Raw genomic sequence first — 24747 nt, forward strand, 5'->3', positions numbered from 1 at the left:
CACATATATATATATGTATGTATGTATATGTAATTGTTTCATTGTTTACATGCCTTTACATTATCAGTCATTGGAGTCCCAGGGATTGTAAACTATAAGGATGATTTGGAAGGATGCTTATTTAAGGGCAACACATGAGACAAGTGATGAAATAATCACATATTTAAAAAACAGCTAGAAATGGAGGGTGAGGATGGAGAGGGAGAATGACAAACGTTCCATAATTTAAACAATATATAGCATGACTCTATTGCAGAGTCTTGGGCCAAGTACTCTTTCAATGATGAAACTTCTTCACAAGCCTTTGCTGAATACTCAATTTAAGTCGATTAAAGCTGAACACAAAACCATTAGTAGAAAAATAAAAGGAACAATTCTGAATGCTAAAAAAATAAACAAATCACAAACTTTTAATTTATAAAACATAAAAGCTAACATTTTTATAGCCACAGATGTAGACTAATAAAGGATTAGATTATTTGAATTTACTGATGTCCAAATTATATCCTATTTGCAAAGAAAATAAAAATGATTATTAACTAAATCTGAGCAACTTGAACAGATAACAGAGTTGTGCACAGCCTTTATATAAAAGATTCAACCAAATAGGTTCATAATAGATTTACATAAGGAACTGTTGCTATCTTAATTCTCAATCATGTTTATAACATAGAACAGGAAAAGGAGAATTGTAGTGGAGCATCAGAGAATTCAGGTTCAAGTACTGACTTGAGAGTTCCCAGTTTTGTCAGTAGTTGTCACTTCTCTGGCCTTCTATTTCCTCATCTGTAAGAAAATGAAAATAGTATTTGAATTCACAGCCTAACTTGAATGGGAAGGAAAATTGTTTGTAATTCTTAAAAGCGATATTAAAACATTAATAAATTAAATGACAAAAGCATTGAAACACATTTAAATGTATCTTATAAAATACCACACAAGAGAAATTTAATACAGAAATAATGCTAAACATAAAAACTACTGACAGAAAAAAATTGAATATATATTATATGTGCCTATAAATATGTATTTATAATTATAAGTAAATAATTTATACTAATTATATGTTCTTAGTCATGGAAGTATCTTTGTCTCTATCTCTGCCTCTCTATAGCACTGCAGATTGCTATATGTATCTAAATCTATAATATTTATTTATATATTTTTTCTCAAAAATGACATGTGGGGCTATGGTTATCCATTAATATTATTCTGTCCATATAAAACCATGCTTAAAAAATTGCCACGGTTTAGAAATTTAGAAATCTATAATTCAATGAATCACTTGAAAATACTATATTGTTAAAATTATAACAAATCACTTCTAATATTTACATAATCAAATAGGATTCCTAGCCTTTGATTGATTTAAATAATGTTGGAAATGCAATGTAAAAGAATTGTGATGCAAACTATTAAAAGTATTTTATTATTTAACCACCAAAATGTATGCTATCTTCAATTTTTTCTTTTTTCATGTTTTTTATATATTTATAATAATGTTTGAAAGTGAAAATGAAATGTATTTCCATGTATCCCTTTAACAAGGAACTCACAATTTGGTATTTTATAATTAAGGAACAAATTGCATTTATTACAAGTTCTACAATTTCCAAATGAACATGTCTATTATATCAACTAGGTATTCAATACAAGAACTTTTTTGTTAAAGATTAGTGAAAGATAATGTTATATACCAAAATATATCCAGGCATCTTGACCTAACAAAGAATATGAAAGCACATTTACTCTGAAGTCATTTAACAGAGCTCTTCTATACTGGTTGTATCTTTTAGAAAATGAAAACGCTGCTTTGAAGCCCATTGAATTCCTTCATTGAATAATTACCACAAACATACATGCCCATATATACATATACATCTTTATGGCCTAATGCTTTTATCATTCCAAGTTACAGTGGTATAACCTTAAAATTATTAATAACCATCGAATGTTGTCCTGTTTTCCAAAAATTCATTGAAGTCTATAACTATTTATAGCAATTACAATGAAGCTCTCTCCATGAACTGAGCCATGTTTTGGACTGCATAATGCTTTCCAGCTCAAGCAGAATGTCATCTTCATCATTAAAAGTTTTTCCTATGGATAAAGCAATATGGCTATTCTCTTTCCTACTTAATGGAGAGAGTAATTTACTATTTAGGAGTATTTATAATTTAATTACAAAGTTCTAGGGCACCAAAAAAAAAAAAAAAAAAAAAAAAAGAGTCCAATATTATGAGGGCTTTCTTTGAGGAAAAAAAAAATTAAGAACTAGGAAATCAAGGCAGCTATTTAGTCACTAAAACCAAAGATTCCCACCCAACCCCCAACTCTCATACTTCCAAATGTTCCACTGAGCTGTAAGATAATGCAAATGGACAAAAGCTCCAAGCCAGGCTTCTGCAGAGAAAATCTGGGTCCTGCAAGTTCGATTAAGCTAGCTAATTTTCAGTCAAACAAGCTAATTTCCAGACAGATTCTTCTGATGTTTTCCCTCTGTTTGTAATTTGCATCATTAAATAGCTCGGTGTTTCAAAGCAGCAATAGAAGTAAGGTCACAGGGCTTTATGTTAAGTAGCAACAACCTTTTTTTTTTTTTTTTTTAAGAAGATGTTAGAAAAAGCAGCTGATCCTGATGTAAGATGGTTTTCTTTCTTCTTTGTGGGAAGATGGCTAGAGTCTCTTATGGATCAGAGACATTTTACTTTGGGAGAGAGAACAGCTTTACTGAGTGTCTTTGTGCTCCAGAAAGCCGTTTAGGATCACAGGTGTCCTTGATTATCAAGATTTTTTTTTTAAATGGTGATTCTCCCTTCCTTCCCTAGAACAGCAGGGCAGCTATCTGATATGAATATATCATTTTAAGTAGTAAAATATTCAAAAGTCTTAAGGCATGTTTAAGCTTTACAAAACAAAGAAGTAGAATTTCAAGATGTTTTATTTTCTACATTTTTTTTTTTTACAAAATCCTAAGCACAAAAATAACATGCCAAATATAGTGCATGTAGGAAAAAAAATCTGCCCCTTCACCTATACCTCTTTATTGTAATGACATTTCTCTTTGTCTATCTGGCCACAGAAAATAAATTCTATGACACTAGTACCCTGAAGCACTGTTTCCTATCCTATAAAATGACATTGTCATTGGATTGAAAAATCCTCAATCATATAATTCTAAGACTTCAAACTAATGTAGCTGAGTCAAATTATCCTTTCAATTCTGCAGGAGGGAGAGAGATCATAAAATACTCTCAATACATAGGAACTCCCCCATTGACATGAATGAGTTTAGTTGTGGATTGAAGACACTATATATGGTCCTGAAACATGACCCAGTTTTTGAAAATGGTTGTATTAGACATATCATATTTTGCCACTACACAAGCTTCTTTCAATCACACATTCTGGGACATGAATGTTTGTTGCCAGTTGAGAATGTGTAGTAGGAAATCTGTCTATTTTCGCAAAGGAATACAGTAGGTACTTTGAATCAAAGTATATACCAAACAGAATAACTGTGATTCTTGTACTGCCTGTTTTTCTTTAGAGCATTCCATGTTATCAAAATATGAGAAAGTAAACCATATGAAATCCACACTACCCTATCATAGATATAATGGGAAAAATATATATGTATATATATACATGTATATTCATAATCATTCTGCCATCAAAATTTGGTGGCATAGACGTTAAAAAGCAGAGGATGTGAGACAATTTAGGTCATAGGAAAAGTGGCATTTATTTATGGGCCTTACCTATGTGAAAAAGTACATTGGTCAGCAAGCCTCTTCCCCAAGAACAAAATAGTAACATTCTCCTGACAGACTGCAATGAAATAATGAATGAATAAATAAATGAATTAAAAAGTATTTATGAAATGCTTATGCATGTCAAGTATTATGATACATGCTAGGTGTTATCAAACATATGCATAAAATCCATTTTAAGTATAATTTCTCTTTAAGATATAATTATTTTATACTTCTAATGCTTAAAATATGAACTATTTTTTTACTTTTAAAATAACTGGACCTATTTATCTCATTAATAAGTTAATTTGTGCTAATTTCTTATAAGATAAAATGGTTTTAAAAGGTTTCACTGAAGTATTATGATTTTTTTTATTTTTTTATTTTATTTTATTTTATTTTATTTTTTGCTTTTCTTTTAAGTGCTGATCCTATATAAGCCATGGTTCACTATTCTATCATTTTACTCCTTTTCCACTATGTACAAATCTAATGGGCTCTTGCAAAAGCTTGTTTTTAAGAAAACAACCTGCCTTGTATCTCTCCCATGAAGACCTCAGGCCAATAAGATCCATTAGAAGCAGCAAATGCAGAAAGCTGATTGAATCTCAAACACTTTGATGTAAGTAGTATGGACAAACACTTGGGTGTGAACAGCCCTATGCAATTCTAATGGATGGATATTCTCCAATGAATTTGCCATTTCTCTTCCTGCAGAGCTGTTGGTAAAATGGACTTAAGATGTAGTTATCTGTCTTCACATGCCTATTTGGATCCAGCTGAAGAACAGGAAAGTAGTTCAATAAGGTAGGTGGTGTAGGATGGAATCTTTTGAGTACATCCTGATATGTGCAAACATGACATATTTAATTAGTATTATATTCCATATTTTAAAAGATATCCAAGATTTGAACTATGATAATTATCATTTAACAACTTACAGCTGCTAAACTTCTTAGATTAAACTATAACTAGTGCTGGTTCCTAGAGCAGATCACAAGTGAATACTTTTCAAAGCTTCTAGTTTATAAATGTCAAGTCTTAGGTTCACAAAATTAGAACAAGACTTTCCTTTTTTTAGATCCTTCTTGTCAAAACAAGGCTGTGCAGGCTTGCACCTATGTAGTGATCACTAGTGATTAAAGGCCAAGTAAAACAAGAAAAAATGATGAAATCATGAAATTACTGGTGGATCTGTAACAGATGTGTTACCAAAGATATTTTGTTTATCCACTTGAAAATTGGAAAAGAACAATTAGGCTTTTAATTTTGCCCAAGCAAACTTGTTAGCCTTGAAAAAGCAATTTTTTGGCCCCCACTCTATCTAGCTGCACAGAATTTTCAAAGCAGCAATGTTATAAAAAAAAATGCCCTTTTAATCAGATTACCCTTGGCGATCGTCCCAAACTCAGGCTGAAGTGCAGTGCTTGTGGTTTCTCAACAGCTTACACTAAGCCTGCACCATGGAAATAATCTACTTTTAAAACCCAGGAAACAAATCGACTGCACTAAGGACATAAGTCGCTGTCATTAGGGAGTGATTAGGCTAAACATTTTTATACACTCTACTAGCCCAGTTTCATATTGTACATCTGTGTTGATAGGAAGAATGACATCTCAGGTGATTGTTTGGATCAAACATAGGAAAAATTCAAATTAAATCTAATAATAGAAACAGAAATAAAAGAGATTTTCTTTCAACTTTAACTTATTGATACTAGAATCTTAATGATTACCTTGACCAGAAGACTGATAGTTTGATTACTCAGGATATGCAGTGATTTTTTTTTTTTTTAATGTACTCTCTCACACCTCTCCTTAAAATTTCATCATCCTCTAATAAATTACTATTACTCAAATTTGCTAGCAGACTTCTTGTGCTACATAATTTATATAGGAAATTCTGTGAGGTATAAGAACATACATTTATTTCTCTTCTCTTACAATTTGCCGTTAGAATTCCATGTTTACAATGTCCTTTGATATTAAAGTTACCTTTAGGGATATAGAGGCACCCTGTTATGTTCTAGGGAGAAGAGACATGAAAGGGAGTTTGGCTGAGTTCAAAATGCCCTCTCATGCTTCTGTCTCTCAATATCACCACTGTCATGTAAGGCTGGAAAAGCCCATAGTCACATATTATATTGAGCAATATGCTGGTGAAGGTCAAATCCTGTACCATCCCAATTTCAGACAGCAAGTCCTATAAGGATCTTGAAATTTACAGATTTTTTTTTTCCCAATGGGAATGCACATAATCATGTTTTGTTTTGTTTTAAATATGGAGATATGGAGGAGGGGACTTTAGGTACTTCCTTTGATGAAATCACCAGCTTGACAACCAGAGCTCAGTAAGGACTAGAGGTTCATTTTTCACACAGGAGATTGAAGTCAGATTGGATTTAAAGAGGGGATATTCAAATGTCCACAGCTGATGCTTGGTCCTTGGTTGATCCCTACTTTGGATATTCTACTGATTGTTTCATTTCTAAATTATGAAACATTTCATTAATCCTCAATCTGTCCTCTTAACAATAACACTGCCTAACAGTCAAAGATTAATCTTTATTAAATACCTTAGATTTTTATAAGGACCTGAAATGCTTATTTCATTTTGCCAGGAAAACAATCTTTTTAATTCTCTACTAAATCTCTCATACCATATAACCCAGTAAAATAGGGAGGAAGACAACATAACAATTAAAGATTGGGGTGTGTATGTGGTGATCAGACACCAAGGCCTGACAATCAGGAAGAAGCACAATGTAGCCATCCTTGAACCAAAATGCCAATATTCATTCCTATTCTAGATATCCATCCCCGTTTCCAAGCATACCCAGCATACATGGATTTTTTTATACTCTTCTTCCTCATATTCTCCCCCACCTTTTCATTTTCATAAATAATTCATGAGCTGATAAATATGCAATTTCAAAAAGTGCAGACCCGGCAGCACTGCATTAAAAAAAAAAAAAAAAAAAAGAAAGAAAGAAAAGAAAAGAAAAGAAAAGAAAAGAAAAGAAAAGAAAAGAAAAAAGAAAAAGAAAAAAAGAAAAGGCTTGTGCTCTTTTTTTCTTTTTCACACAGAAGTCCTGAGCTGCACTTAACAGAAGCCAAATTTCCAGTATTCCAAAGCTTTATGTGTGTGTATATGTATACACACACACACACACACATACACATACACATACATATACATATATAATAGAAGCAAAACTGTATTTCTGGTCTGATACCTTGCTAGACAGATTATGAATTGTCTGGATACAACAAACAAAAACATGTTGTTGTTTTTTAAATGAAGTTAATGATTTTTAAAATTTGGCACCTGTTTGTCATTCTGCTGATTACTGAAATTTTGGGAATAAATGCTTTGGAAATAGGCCTTTTTCTGTCTCTTTTGTTTCATTTCTGCTGGGGGTGGGGTGGAGTTTCATATTGTGGAAGGCCAGGTTATTTTACAGATGTGCATATAAGGCATACATTGTAATTCTCTGGTACTAATAACCAGAAAGGTCTCAATCTTCTAAGGTTTCCCCTAAGCAAGAGCTACTTATTTGACATCCCCTGGACATTGTTCAGAGGCTAGTTTAACAGGATCAACTGTGAACTGTTTTGCCTGTACTTCCAAACAGGTAAAGTCACCCAACTCACACATGCAGTGGGAGAGAGCAGAGCAGAGCACAGCACAGCATAGCACCTCCATTTTGTGGGCTAATTGCTTGATTACTAGACTGAAACAAAATGGAGGAGAGATTTTTTTGTTGTTGTTTTTTTAAGCTGCTCAGGGGCTGATGTGACAAAAGAGAAGAATTATTAGGAGAAAAATGGGGCTCCAAGAACATTAGGAATACAATTACATGAATATTAAATGGAATGTAATAAATAGCGATTACATGTGTATTTATATATTGTATACAGAGATAATAGATAGGTATACAATCCATATGGGAATACAGCTATTGTAGTTGGGTAACAGTTATTTTTTTAAGAGGTCTAGCTCTGTGAAAAGTAACCTTTTGGATGATGACTTAAATTGGAAAACTCCATGGGTAAGAAATAGACCACAGTATTTAATTTGGGCTGGCTAGTTGGAAGCCCATATTTACTGTACAATAATTTTAAATTTAATTAAGTCACACTGCTGACGCTAGTAGCATCAACACAGTAAAGATGATTAATTGCATGCTTAAATGAAATATAAACAGCCCTAAAAGTAACATTAATGCAGAACCCTGCAAACAGACACTGGATGATAGATTTCAGCATAAGCACCTACCTACATCTTGAAGGAGCACACACGAGTTGTAAAGTGGGCCCTGCATATCAATGTGATCATTGTACCAAAAATATAACCTTTTACGAGTCATTATTTTTCCAAGACAACTTTCCATATTTCTGCCCTCACCCCCACTCCCTTGACATGATTTGTTATCTTATAGAAGAATTTTCACACAATTTGCATTGTCATCTTATGGATTGGCTACTGGTCTACAAACATGAGCTGACACACTGTAATAGTGGGACTGTGCTGTCACAACAAGGCAGCTGGACTGTTATATATTCCACTTTGCTTCCATTGTATTTTCGATTCACAGCAGTAGCGGGACAAAGGGCCTGACAGAGCTAACCATGGATTGTCACCTTGATTTGTCCAGTCTAGCAGATATGCAGAAATGAATTATTTTCTCCTGCTTATAAACATAACACAGAAGCAAATAAGCTTGCAAACAACATTTTCTAAACCATGCTATCTGAGAAACATCAAGCTCTTTCTCTATGTTACATGCTGCCTCTCTCACAAGGGGAAAAAAAAGACAGAAAGAACCATCATATTAGTAAAGATACCCTCAGACTCTCCTTCGATAATATATTCTAGACATTAAAACAAAACTCCCTCTGATTGAGAGATATGTAATTTGTATTCTGCTTAGCTTTTATTTTTGATGAATGCTATCACAATGCTTCAAAATGCAAAATTATATCATATTTTACAAGAAATGTGCACTACGAAACCTAGTAAATAAAGCTGTTGTTTTCACGAAAATTAGGTTGAATTTTAACATTTTTTCTTAAAATGATCAAAATGAATGACTTCACTCACTGTCTATTATAATATACTTTCACATTAAACATAAAGGATGTCCTATTTAAAATTTACCAAATGTTAAAGCTCTAATCTTTGAACAATCCAAAAATAGTTGACTGCTAATGAGGAAATTCACTGTGAGATGCTTCTCTGATGCCAGTTGTTTAATTTACTACATTATTGACAAGGTGTTTGAATGTCTTTTGAGATGCGTGCAGTTTTAATAGACATACATGCATAAATGAAGCAGAAGGGGCTTTGGAAGTTTAAAAAGAAATACAATCCAAAAAGACAAAAAAGAGGGGAATGGAGTGAACCTGTTTCTTTCCTGAGAGTAAGAAAAATGTGATTGTCATTCCTGGCTAGCATAGAAGAACAATTTATTACCTGAAAAAGGTGTGGGGTAGTGTTAGAGAGGAGGAAGATAATTTTGAATGATCTTTTAATTATTATTGAAATTTCAGCATAATAATCTACCAAAAAAAAGATGTTTTCTTTAAAATACAACTTTGTCCATACTGAAGTTGTAAGACACATAATAAACTCCCAATTAGATTGTTGCTGAGTTTATACCCATCAAAGTATAGAGCTTTTCCCTCTGAAGAAGTGCTATTTTTCAGGGGGGTGGGGAGAGAAAGAAGCATCATTTCTATACTGTTTTGTAAAACATTTATTTCTGAGATTGGGCTAAAATGAAAACAGACTGTTACATATCAAATTGTGCATTATTTTTAAAAGCTACACTTAAACCATGTATCATTTTCAGTTATTCATTAATTTTGACTTCTAATTTGTGGAAGATTATTGGCTATTTTTATATTTTACATTCATATGTATCTATGTGTATGTGTGTATTTCACATGGGGTTTTAAATTGTGGAGAAACACAAATCAACATGATACATGTAGTTCTACAGTTCTACACCATATGTAATGAATAAGTGAAAATAAAATAAAATCTTACCCATTTATAGAAATGCAAATGTGTCTCCATCAAAAAGCTACACATTCATAGTAAAGGTTTCAGCCAAAATAAAGCACTCTGCATGTTCGTAAGAGTAGGTGTGGGAGGGGGAAACATAGGAAAACACCTCCTATTTTCTGTTTCTGAATTGCTTAGGAAAAATCTAAATGTGCCCAAAAAGAACCATTTATTGTCTGAGGGAAAAAAAAAAAAAAACTGTACAGATTTGTCTTCCTTCAGAATTCTATGCAGCCAACCGTAATAGGTCTTTGACAGTTCACCTGACTGCAGCAGAAATGGGAGTGTGATGGTTACAGTGGATGACAGAAAGGGGCCATTTGAAGTGCTATTATGCAGTCTACATGAGAAGATTTCAGCAGATTTCAGCTCTACCTAGTTACACTATGTACATTTTTTGCCTTTTACTAGTTGTGCATGGCTTACAATAAGAAATCCACATTCTTTTCTGTGACCACCAAATAAAGCATCCTTTGCTTTAAGAATTAGCATCCTGTAGAAAGATTTCCAACTTCCTTTGGCATGCTACTTTGTTTAATAGTCATAAATAAAACACCTATATTAGAACTCTCTTGAACATGCAGTTCATTTTGAAAACTATAATGCTTCTTTATTCATCCTGTTTTATCATAATTTCAGGAGACATAACAAAGAACAGTAAAATTTTTCAACTAATGCACCATGGAAGGCTATGCCCATTTTAAGGCTTTTGTGAAAATAGTATTACTAGTGCAAAAATGATTTCTTCAAAGCTTGCATTTAATGCTTCAGGGGGAAAAAGTACCTTTGCATTCTTCTTTAAAATGGAAAGTGTGGTGTTAAATATGATTCTGGAAATGGATATTTTTGGTAGAAATTTTATTGTGCACAATGTCCGTTTGTATTATATGTGGAAAAAACTTTCAACAACCTGCTAAAAGGAGATCCATTAATATGAAAAACTGAAATATAGTCTCAAATAGTCAAAGTTTTTAAATAATAAAATAAACTAATTTTATGACTAATTACTACAAAAGTTATGATTTTGGTTCAGAAAAAGCCGAATTATTTTTTTTTCTAGAATGTTCACAATAAATTTAGATGAACACATAAGAGTTATGCACATTTCTTTCCAGGAAATACTAATTTCACAAATAAAGAAGAAAATCTCTTCTTTAGCAACATAAATAAGAAAGTAATCAAATGCTACAATTAGTACTCTGCACAAACCTAAACATACATTATATTTAAGCAAGGGGAATAAAACAACTATGTCCCTTGATATATTGTTGAGTAGGCCTTCCCTGGTTCTATTTTCCACAGAGGGTCAAGACTGCTGACATGGGATTAATCAGCTACTCCTCCTAAACCATGAATCAGAACAATTGCTGTCAGTTTCATATGGCACAAATGCCTGAAAATGGAAAAGTTGGAAAGTCAGAGCACAAATCAAAAGTGTGAAAATTAAAAGTGAGCAGCTGTATCTCCAATTTAATAGATAAATTTGGCTATTTGTGGTTTCCTAGCATAGTCAAATTAAAATGATAACAACATCAAATGTTGGCTTATCATTTTGAAATACCTATCTCTCCTTTGTCCCTTAGCACATCCTCTACTTCTTTGGAAGGAGGTTATATTAGTCGTTATGACATTTACCAAAATTTAAAAAAAAATAAAAAGAAGAGAAAGAGGAGATGGGATAGTGGGGAAGTAGACATACAGAAGGAGGGAAAGAGGGAGAGAGAAAGAGGGTGGGAAAGAGGGAGAGAGGGAGAGAGGAAAGAGAAAAGAGAGAAGATGAAAAATCTAGTTTTTCTTTATCTTTGGGTAGGACTCATATGTATCTATATGTATATTTAGACATGTATGCTGACCTGCAGGTTAAATTGAATATTTGCTGGGTTGCATTTGTGGATCTCTTCTGCATACATATTACAGGGCTTATTGATGTTTAACCTCCTGGTGAATGTATACATCATATGTTTGAAAATACTAGGTGCCAGTATCTTCTATAAAGTGATGCTGAAATAATTTGTTAATAGAAATGAGTATAACAAGCTTTTTATTATTAGGATACACTTGTATTAAACAGAATGGCAGGGTGTCTAAGTGAGACTGCTTCTATTACTAATGATAGTATGAAAATGGACACTTATTAATTACATATTTTGAATAAAAAGAATCTGTATTTTTAAAAATGAAATTAAGTCTAAACAAATCATTTTATTTTTGCAATAAGGTACAACATTTAAAATTCTTGCTTAGCAAGGATCTTTAAAAAATTTTATTTCCAGCAAGGCAAGTGTTAAGATTATATGGTATAACATAAAATGAACAGATAAATGAATGAATAAATCTATCATGATAATGAAACTGTTGCTGTATTATATGAATATAAAGAAAGTACAAGGAATTCTTCAAAGTAAAAACTTAATTAAAGGGATTGATTTTTATCATTCAGTAACAATTTTTTTTCCATTTTAAAGTAAAAAAAATCCCTAACAATTTCTACTTCTATTACTAAAAAAGTAAATAACTACATTTAAAGAAACAAAATTTGATTTAAGTTTAAGTATTTGCTTTCTTAAGTGTCATAAATATCTTGCATTATTAAAAAAGCATAATGATCAAAATAGTAATTAATAAATTGGACTTTATCTCCTATCCATTGTTATCTGCTTTTACTACTGACAATGATAAATAAACATTCATTATATTTGATTTTATGATATCATGAAAATATTCTCAGGGAACGATATAAATAAGATATTGCCTGTTATCATATATAACCCACAAATTCCCAATATCTAAACCAATTCATTTCTGCATCTACCAAATTCTGTTTCATTTCAACATTTAAGACAAATTAAAAATAGCAGAAATTAGTTTTAGTTTTAAATATACTTTTCAAATAGGTTTCCATGAATAAAATAATATAACCATGTAATAGTTATTATTTTATTTTAACCACCCACTTTACAAAATAATAATTTTTACTATATCTTTTAATGAAGTGATTCATGTACCTATATAGAAATTCTCTACAGTTCTTAATCATTGAAGGAAAGAAACAAAAATATTATTAGCATTCTACAATACAGAAACATTTGTCTTAAAACATGAATCAGCCTTTAATTTCTAGGAAATATTTGGAAAATAACAAGATATGGTCACATTTGTTCGTTCCAATATTAAAATAATATTTAATTTTTCTAGTTGTACAAATCATTTGATTTTTTAAAAATGCTCTAGGGAAGTTAAAATAAATTCTATGGGAAAATATTATTTTTAAAGAAAATGTGAAAGACTGGCTAAACAAGGATTTTTACAGTGAGTGTCTGATTGGTAATAGCTGTCTTTTTATCTATATGACATGTGAAAACAAGATTAATGCATTTTATAATTGATGAAATATTTGACTATAGAAATAATGGGTAATAGTATAACTATAAATGAACATTTTGCAGTACACTGACAATGACTTATAAGGATGTTTGACAAAACTATTGCATAGTTTTCTAATCCTAGAAGGCAGTATGTAAAAGAACTATGGGATAATTTTTCTTCCCATTTTTATTAGTGGTAATTTTTATTACTAATGATTTTTTGTTTTGTTTATTTTATTTAAAAATATATAAAAAGACAATGGAAACATTCCCCTCAGGTTTTAAGGGAAGTAGATGCTCAAACTCTGTTCTTATAAAATACTTTTTCAGGGTTTCTTGTCTTTTGAAATATCAAATGTTATTCTTGTTAAGGAAAAAAAAGACCTCCTTGTAAATGTAATCACACTAATGCTTCAAAGAAAGAATTCGAAGTAGTAATTTGTATAATATACAAAAAATGTCTTTTTGGGTAATGAGAATGTATTGTTTGTTCAAAATCCAATTATATATAAAATATTTGCAAATAATGAAGATGAAAATACATGTCATGATCTGTAGAATAAAAACAAAGTAACATCAAACATATAAATAAAGAGAAGCTGGAGGTTTGGTATCATACCTGAACACCATGTCTACAAGACCAAATCATACTAATAGAGAAAGAGCAAAAGAACCTCAGAAATGGATGGGGGAGGGGAATTAGGGAGGAATGGAAAGAGGCAAGAGGCTGACTTGATAACCTTTAGCAAGAACCATTCCATTGATGTATCTCTTTCTATACACATCAGAACATTTTTACTAAGACAAAACTGTTTACTTACACAAAATCCACAAATACCCTAAATTTTTATTAATGTGTCCCAAGTATATGTTCATCAGAGTACAAAAACCAAATCCCTAAAATTTTTCATATTGTTTTTATTTTTCTTTTCCATAATTTAAAAAGTGTTAAAAGTCATGTAAAACTGGACTTCAGAATTTCCCCTTCCCACACATCTTTTTTTTTAAATATTAAAATGAAGACTTTTAATATGTGGAGACAACAGAGTATGAATTTTACAGGAAAAACTTCTCTTTGCATTTCTGCAGACATTGTTACTAGGAACCATCAATGGGTTAAGAGAAAACAAAATTCACTTGACAAATTTTTTTTAAACACCTATAATTTTAGTTTACTAAGAAGATATATTTATTCTGGTTAATATAGCTTTCTAGAATTTTCTTTAAGCTTCACCAATATTGTTACATGTTTTTTTTTTAATAGAACCAACAAATGCTTTTTCTTTTACATATTCAAAAAATAATGTAGGAATATAGAGAAAAACTATATAACATATTTTCCATATATGATATACTTCTGGCAGTAAAACAGAAGAGCTTCCTTTAAATGCTTGAAGAAAAAGACACTAATCCGTTTTAAAAGAAATACTTGCCACCTAACTTTGAAATAAAATGTTTTAATAAAGTATATTTTAACTACAGAAGTAGTCCTTGGAAATTATGTGAATAATCATTAAATAAAATCCACATGAAAGGACAAAAATAAAAATACAAAGGTATCATAAGAATGGTAAGACTGAAAAGACCCTCAGAGATACTAAATCCATTTTTCTGCCTACAGGTAGGATTTGTGGGGTTTCCTAAGAGCAATTTGCAAGTGCATTGTGTACATTCATGCACAGTCACTCACAAACACATTGACAATTCTTCCTTATTCTATTGATATATTTCTAGAAAAGTATTCTACATTCACATACACATATGCATATGTACACACATACACACACTCACACACTTACACATACCCCACACAAGTATGTGACCCAAATAGTGATATAATTCAAATTACTAGAGGGACCTGCATTATTTTAGGACTGTTTTACTTAATATCTTCATAAAGTACATAGTCCCTAATTTATCCTTTTTTACATGATATGATTATAATCTACTAACTGTAGTTAACAAAATCCAGTTTGAAGGGTATGAAATAAGGTTTCAGTGATGAGATTCATTAGACTTACAGACATAGGATATTTTAGGCAAAGGGATATAGCAGGAAATTACTGTGAGAGGAAAAAAAAATACCCATTTTGAGTAAGTTGGCTGAAAGATTGGATCTGGATTCAAAATAGTTTTTAAAAGTTTTATATTGGGTAGTAAGGAAGTAGAGGTTATCTTAGAGATAGAACATGTTAAACATCATCACAAAATATGGAAATTTCTGTACCACATGATAAATGTGACTAATTTTTTTTTTAACTGTAGAGTAATCCTTTCTTCATTTTCCTTGATCTATCTTAACATTGGAAATCTTAATATAGTCCTGATCATGTCATTTTTCTAACATGAACTTTCTTCTTTATGGGAGCTACAAACAATATAGATTAAAACAGTTATACATCCATGTTTGCAAAAGAAATGTGTTTGTGTGTGTGTGTGTGTGTGTGTGTGTGTGTGTGTGTGTAAATGTGCATGTGTGTTTTAAAGGATTTTGTAAAAATGAATATGGCCTAAGTTGTGCCCTCTCAGTTGTCCTGCTGATTTATTTTAATATGAAAAAATCTAATCTTTGCTTGTAAAGCAGATTATGCATGTATTAAATTCTTTAAAATTAGAATATACTTAATACCACATTAGTTCCAGACATGCAAAGTAGGGAAAGAATTATGCACCTAAACAACAAGGCAGGATTTAAGCTTAGATTTCTACTTACTACAATTCTCATTTGGTGAAATAACAAAGATATATAATCTACCAGTTAATGAAAAATTGTAACGATTTTCATTTTCCCCAGCAAATCATCAAACAGAAAAATTAAAACACCTCTTTTTCCTTTTTTTTTTTTTTTTTTTTTTTTTTTTTTTTGGTAAGGGAAGAGGGGAAAAAGAATGGATACATTATTCTATCTGGCTTCCAGGGTGAATGATTTACTCATTTCTTATTCTTTCAGAAAGTTAAGCTTTATTTTATGACTATTCCAATTAAGTAAAAAAAAAAAATCTGTGGAGACAATGGCTTAGAGAAAGGTTTCATGATGGCAGGGATATTTCCTTTACTTTCTAGCTCTCGCATAAGCAACCAAATCTTGGTGGACATCTTCTCTGGGAAGCTAAAAATATATCAAAATCCTGATTCTTTGAAAAACAGTGTACCACTATATACATACATGGAAAATTTGATATAAAGTATGCATGGTTTAACCCTTTAAACACTATCATTTTATTATTTTAGCATTTTTAAAAAAATATATAATTTTTGCTTTTCCTTTGAGACTTTCTAAACCTTTTACTTACTAATAAACAAACAAAGAAATAGATGAGTGAGTGGATAAACGAATGAATAAATAAATAAATCTATTGTTAGGGAGTGAATGTTTTTTTGTTCTCAGCTTACAGATGGAAAAGCAGTGGGAGAGAGAGGTCATATGGCTTGTCCACCAAGGTCACAGACTGAATTGATGGACCAATTCTTAGAACACTGAACACAATCTATTTTGCCTTTCAAGTCACAAATGTATGCAAGCATAAGAGTAGTTCTTCGATACTATATGAACCTTTTTTTTTCTGAAAATTCAATTCACTTCAAAAACATATATTAGATGCCTGTTGTGTGCAAGATAGTATTTTTCTTAAATAAACCAGGACTTAAATATGAAAATGAAGGACTCTCTTCACAGAACTCTCCTCAAAAGACTATATACTTCAGTGATATTGTCATTGTTCAAAATTTTTCTGGATCTCTTAAAAAAAAGATTTGAAAGTCTATTCACTATCCTCATAAGCAAATTTGTCATTTTACCTTATTGTATAGCTTTTAAAAACCCTAAATAATATTAGCAATTACAATTTTATTCACCAGACCTGACCGAGAATTTTTGTTTTTTTACAAGAATCAAACCAATAATTATATAACCTTTGAGCAAGAAGACAGATTAACTTATCCAATCTAATTCGTACCTGAATAAGAATCAAGTTTATGATATATCTAATGCATGGTCATTCAGAGTCCACTTGAAGAACTTCAGTGACAGGGAAAATGAAACTTAGTGATACAACATAACTTTTGGCAATTTTTTTTTCCATTTGGAATTTAAATATGCCTCTCCCTTCCCACTCCTCCCCTCCCCTCCTTTCTCTCTCTCTCTCTCTCTCTCTCTCTCTCTCTCTCTCTCTCTCTCTCTCTCTCTCTCTCTCTCTCTCTCTCTCTGTCTCTCTGTCTCTCTCTCTCTCTCTCTCTCTCTCTCTCTCTCTCTCTCTTCTCTCTCTCTCTCTTTCTCTCTGTCTCTCTCTGTCCTCTGTCTTTCTCTGTCTTTTGTCTAATTTACCTAGTTCTATCCTATGAGGGCTAATAAAATCAGTCTAATTCCATTTCTATGTGCTAGCTTTTTGAACATATCAGATTCCATCATCCCCATTCACTTCTATAGGCTTAAAAGATAGATTCACCAACACTAAATATATTCAAAAGGATATAATAGAGATTCTAAAGACAATCCCTAAAGAAGTCTCTCATTGTTTTTTTTTGTTTGTTTGTTTGTTTTTTTTTTTTTTTTCCTTCAAGTGGCAGCATATTTGGAATGTACACATCATCCACTGTGAGAAAACTTTGACATGTCCTGGACATTCTTTGTAAAAATGTATTTAACTATATTTCTTGTCAAACACTGAATCAACATAATTTTATAGTTACTTTATGCTTATACCTCTATGTCTCATTATAAACAGTGTTTGAAATATTTGGAATAACTAATGTCTTATTTTAACTTACCTTATGAATTCTTTCCAAGTGGTGCTAAAATATTTCCAAAGTATTATAAGCAAGGGGGTGAGAAATATCTCAAACAAGCACATAAACTGAAAACAACAACAACAATTTAAAATCATGTGAAAAGGATGTTTTTTATGTTCTAATTCACATAAAGAATTCTTCCTGAGAATATTCAGTAGTAGTAGTAGTAGTAGTAGTAGTAGTAGTAGTAGTAGTAGTAGTAATAGTAGTATTAATAGTAGTAGTCATAGTTGTAGTAGTTCTTTGTGTTTACCATTAGAACAAGAGTATAGATGTTTAAAATATTTTGAGGGCAAAGAGTATCTGAAAATCCTGTATTTCAATATAGAGTTATTTCTTGTCCATTAAAAAAAATATTTGTTTACATTGTCCATTGTTCAAAGTGAGGAAAAAGACTCACAGTCCCTTATAACAAAATAAAAAATTCCAATAAACAAAAAGAATGGTCCTTTCTAGAAAGGGTTATAATAAAAATAGTCACAAATATCTAAAATGCAAAACACCCTAGAAGTTATAAGAAGAGTACAAAGTTCTATGAGATCAGATGGAATTTTCTAAAATGAATAGTACAAAAATAGAAAGTAAGGAAAACCAAGAAATCTCTTCAAGAAAACTAGAGCTATCAAAGGAACATTTAATGCAAAAATGGGTATGATAAAAGACAAAAATAGTAAGAACTAAACAGAAGAAGAAGAGACTAAGAAGAGTCTTTTGGTAAGACTACTTAAAACAATTATATGAGAAAGATCTTATCACTAACAACCATGATGGTATACTTACTGATCTAGAACCAGTCATCCTATGGAAGTAAAGAAGGATTTAAGAAGCATTGCTAACAATAAGGCTAGAAAAATTGTTGGAATTCTAGATGGACTATCTAAAACCCTAAAAGATGATGATGCTAAAATACTGAACTCAACATGCCAGTAAATTTGAAAAATTCAGCAGTAGGTACTGGATTAGAAAATATCAATTCATATTCCAATCTTAAAGAATGGAAATGCCAAAAAATATTCAGATTACAGACAAGTGCACTCATTTTAAATAACAGGAAAATTATGCTTAAGATTCTGGAAACTAAGATTCAGCAGTATGTAAAAGAAGAATTATCAAAACAGTTTTTTTTAGGAAATAGACCAAATTGCTGCCATATATTGGATTACAGAGAATTCAGGGGAATTCCATCTACTTCTGCTCTACTGACTATAGGAAAGTCTTCAACTGTGTGGATCACAACCAAATATGGCAAGTGCTCAAAAAGACTGAAGAACGAGATGATCTTATTTGACTTTTGAGTTATATATATATGGTACATAATAAGAAATATTGGCTGGAGGAATCATAAATTGGAATTATTGTTGTTTGGAAAAATATAAACAACAGATATGCAGATGATACCTCTATAATGGCAGAAATTAAAGAAGGCTCTTGATAGGAGAAAGAGGAGAATGTAAATGTTAGTTCAAAGCTTAACATTAAAGAAAAAAAAATTCCAAAGATTCTAACAACTGTTCCCATTACTTCCTGGCAAATAGAGAGAAAAGAAGCAATGTTAAGCAATGTTAAATATATATCCTTGGGCTCAAAGTCCATTGCAGACACCAACTCTATTTGGGAAATTGAAAGATATTTACTTCTTGGAAGGAAAGCTATGGCAAATATGGACAGCACACTAAAAACCAGAGACTTCATCTTGACAACAAAAGTTTATATAGTTAATAGCTATGGCTTATCTGTTAGTCATGTATGTATATGGGAGTTGGGTTACAAGGTAAATTGAGCACCACAGAATTGCTACTTTTGAATAGTGGTGCTATAGAAGCCTTTTCAGAGTCTCTTAGATAGTAAAAGGATCAAATCAATTAATACTTAAAAGAAATTAATTCAGAGAATTAATTACACAAATAATGAAGCTATAGCCTAAATACTTTAGCTATATAATAAGAATTCAGAAAAGAACTTATTGGAAAAGACTTTATTTGGGGAAAGATTGAAAGCAAAATGAAAATGGCAGAGGGGGAAATGAATAGATAATGTCATGGAAACAACAAATATGAGCTTAGATATAGTAAGGGATAGAAGGACCTGGTATGCTACAGTCCATTGGAAAGTGAAAAATCAAACAAAAGTGGAAAATAATAACAAAAAGAATGTAGAGGCATCTATTACACATAGCTCTCTCAAGTAGTTGAGCTAGAGAAGTGAGTCTGGATAAATTAAAGAAGGGTACTTTGTATCTGGGGGAGGGAATTAATCTTCTTTTAAGCAATAAGGAAACAGTGGAATGTTAAATACTAGTGTAAGAGTAGAGTTGTGAAAAGTAATCTACTGCAAAAAACAAACAAACAAACAAAAAGGATAGAATGGGATTTCTTGTGAGTATAGAAGACTTTCCTTTAGCAAGGAAAAGGCATTTCTTGATGCAAAACAAATGGGAAGGAGAACAGAGTACAGAAGATATTTGAATGATATGAAATAAGGAGAAAGGGAAGAGACAGAACTCTCTTAAATCAATTTTTCATGCAATGTAAATTTTTGGTGCAAAACAGCACCCAATTGGTCCTCAAAAAGAAAAACAAATAAAGGGATTTATACTAGCCCAGAAACAATCAAATTGTTCTCTATCTCTTCCCTCTTCCTCCTCCTCCTCCTTTTCTCCCTCCCTCCTTTCCTATCCCCCTTTCTCTCTCTCCTTCCTTTCCTTTCCCTCTTTCTTTCCTTCTTTACCTCCCCCTCTCTCCCTTTCCCCTCACTCTGTCTCTTTCTCATCTCATTTTTCCATATTCAGGGCCTTAAAATCCTCATGGTATCACTAATTTTGCAGTTAGGATTTACGAAGGGAAATGAACTTGAAGTAACTACTAAAGCAGTTCTCAATGCAATTCCAAAGGGATGCACATAGTCCTCTGAACACATAGTACTACCTTATTGCTTAGATTCTCCTTCAATCCTCATGAAAACTCACTTGGGATTAAAACAGTCAACTCCTTTTCCCATGTGATCTTGTGGTTCTTCCTCGAATTGATTGGGAAATGTGATTATCAATTTCCCCATTTTCTTAATACTCATATTCTAATCATCAGACATAAACTAGTAGGAAAATATGAAACAAGTTTGGGGTTCAATGAATAGTCTAATTTAGTTGCATCAAAGAGGACAAAAATTTGAGTGACATGAAATAAGGATGGAAAAGCAAGTTGGAGACAGTTTGTAAGGGCTTTGAGAATTATACCAGGAAATTGAAAATCAGTCATCAATGGAGAAATTCTGAAATTTTCAAACAGTGAAATTATATGACCTGATTTGTGTATATGCATATTAGAAAAATATTTGAAAGTTGTTAAAGACAAAAATATTAAAATGTTTTTAATTTTTCTTTTCTCTTTTAAAGAATTAAACACATTTTTAAAATGCCTTAATTAGATTTTTTTAAAAATTCATTTGGAGAAAAAAAATAATTTGCCTAGATGTATTTTTATGATCTTCTACTACATTGCTTAGAAAAATTTTCTCAGGAGCTATAGAAGCAAATGTCATGCAAAATTACTTAGATCCCCATTAAATATTTGGAATTCAAAAAGCTTTTGGTAGCTCTAACTTTGTATGCCTCTTTTAATTTTGTATCAGTATGCTATGGCTGTTAATCATGGGAATTTGGAAGATCAAGTCAAAGGACACATTTTTTTCTCTTATAGAAATAATCTTAGAGATCATAGATCTAACTGCCTCATCTTATAGATGAAGAAATTGAGTTCCATGTTCAACTACACCATACTGTTATGTTATGATTTCATGAGGAAACACATAGTAAGCCTTCAACAAATATCGATTGTAGTAAAGAATGAAAGATTCAGAAGAAATAGAAATGGAGTCAGTATTTCCTTTAAATCTGTTATTTTCAATGGCTTTATTAGAAAGCTAATATCTCAACGGGAAAATAATTTAAAAACAAAACAAAACTAAACTAAACTAAACTAAATTAAAACAAAAACAAACAAACAAAAAAACTCATTTTTTACTTGTTTGTTTAATGAAGGAAGTTCTATTTTACCACAAGAGGGAAATAGCAACAAAAACACAAAGGGTATTTAAAGAAAACAAGAATAGCAATGACAACAATAATCAGGACACATTGAGCTTCCTTTGAAGTTGTGAAAGCAGAAAATCAGAACACATTTTAGTGTTCAGAGGCTGCTTTTTATTTCTATGTGGGATGGGAGTGGCCAGAATTAAACTTTAATCTCATCCTTCTAAATCTTCAGTTGACCCAGAAAAATTAGTGTGTGTGGTAGGCTGACTGACAATAGTAGCAAAAACAGCAAAAGTGGTGAATTTTTCAGTGTAGTCTTGAAAGGAATACTAGGGGTTTGTTCATAATGTCAATTTTATTATTTTTTTGTTATTTCTTAACCTGTTCATATTAACATAGTTTTTCTTAATAAATATTAAGTAGCTATAGGATGCTGAAAGGTAAGTATAGGGAAATTTTTTGGTATAATTTCATCAAATTAAATCATTTCAGTTTTCAGTAAGGTCTTTCCCTTTTGATGGTATCCCTAAGTTTTCAGGTAGCATCTATGACAGTGTGCTTCTGTGGCCAGCAAAGATAAATTTTAAAATTAGAAACAGTTAATGTTAAACATAACAATTAAGCCACTCTCACATTATAATGCATAAATCTTTTATTGTCATGATGGAAAAGTTAAAATGTAAACTCTGATGTCTTAAAATTGCAGTCATTGTTTGCAACAATCACCATGGGTCTCACCCTTAAGCTTAGAGGTCTTACTGCAGAAAAATGTATTTTCTTCTTACCATATTTTCAAGAAGCTAAGTGATACTTTGGGCTCATTTCCCCATTTTTCTATAAATGGCTGAAAAATAATCTCTATCACACAATCCTTCCATTGAACATTAGCAGTGAAATCTCCCCACATTATGAAGATTGTATTTACTAAAGCATGCCCAAATTAGAAGCTTCAGAAACAAGATGCTATCCAAGTAGTAAATATTCCATTCCAGCCCTACATTGCCTGAAGGCTTTGGACTGTATTACTCTACTTGTCTATCACTGGAACAATAGAATGAAGCATTGCTGCAAGGTGAGAGACATCAAACCCACTCAGCCACTTTTCATAAGGAATATTTGGATAACCAACACTCAATGCAAATATTTGTTACTAGTTATTATAAAAAGGTAGAAACAGCCCATGATCTTATTAGTACCTAATCATTAGTTTGTTTTTTTTTTTCCCCTCTATCAAAACATGAACATAGGTATTAGGAATAAATTGTTTATTTCCCAGGTTCCTAGGCAATTATAAATAGTTCAACAAGAGGGTTAGAATATGCCAAAGTAAAAAATCTAACAGAATAATTCAGAATGCAAATACCATTGTATTCCATTGCTAATGTTCTTAAATATTTTTCATCTCACTGACTTCTACAGGAAAAAGCCTCAAAACACTATAAAGCATGAGCAGCATTTAACCATCTGCTAACCTATCACTTGGGGTATCATTTCTTCTCTTCTCTTATATCATAGAGTAAGGTATATCATATAGATATAATCAAATCAGAATGATGTAATTCTAAATGCATGTAATTCTACCACCATGAATACATGTGCATTATATATATATATATATATATATATATATATATATGTAATCTAAAATAATAATTGAGATAGATATACTGCATGAAGTGATTTGTTTTGTGGGCATATTTGTGTAGATGTGGAATATATGTATGCATATATATATGTATGTATGTGTGTGCATGCATATATCAAAATAAATTAATAAATATACATAAGAAAACTATTAAAATTTATTTGTTAATAATAATAATATTACTAAGACGTGAGAAAAACAAAAATTCAAAATAATTTTTATGAAACCTTGGGGATTTTAGTGGAACACAAGTTAAGTATGACTCAGAAGTATGAAATGGCAACTATATATAGTCAGAACACATATGGAATATTGTATTCCAATATAGGTATTATATTTCAGAAATTTGAAAAAGTGAATTATCTCTAGAAAAAAAGTCAACCAAAATGATAAAGAGAATAGAAATAATGCCATAAAAGGACTAATGGAAGCAATGGGACATATATATATATATATATATATATATATATATATATATATATATATATATATATATATATATGTATAATCTGTAGAAAATAAATCTTAGAGAATATGCATTTTTTTTGCAAGTGTTGAAAGTCTGTCATGTAAAAATAGAACTAGACTTATTCTCAAAGGGGACTCTAGAAGACTGATCAGGTCAATGGGTTACAATTGTAGCAATCAGTGGTTAAAATAAGAAAAACCTTACAAATGATTAGAGCTGCTTTAAAGAATGATTGACTTGGAGGTTGTAGGCTACCTTTCCTAGAAGTTGTTAAGTGGGATAGAAGGTACTGCTTTTTTGGCACTTAGAAAGTTTACTACTTTGATATGAGAGATTGAAATAGATGTCTTTGAAGTTTCCTTCTAGCTGAGACTCAATAGTTCTGATGCTATCACTGGGATAAATAGAAGAACACAAATCTGGATGGTATCCTATGTAGTTCAAATTGCCTTGATTAGAATGTAAGCAATCAATTTGGTCACGTAAGTTGCAATTTGTTTTGTTTCTAAGTTGTTGAAAAGCTCTATCCATTTTAAATGTTCAAAAGCTGAAAGAGTGAATTAGATATTGGGTTAGCCTATTGGCTGATGTAGAGAGAGAGAAATGAAAGGAAAGCAAGGGACTT

Source organism: Sminthopsis crassicaudata, chromosome 1 (assembly GCF_048593235.1).
Source record: "Sminthopsis crassicaudata isolate SCR6 chromosome 1, ASM4859323v1, whole genome shotgun sequence".
In the NCBI taxonomy this organism is placed as follows: domain Eukaryota; kingdom Metazoa; phylum Chordata; class Mammalia; order Dasyuromorphia; family Dasyuridae; genus Sminthopsis; species Sminthopsis crassicaudata.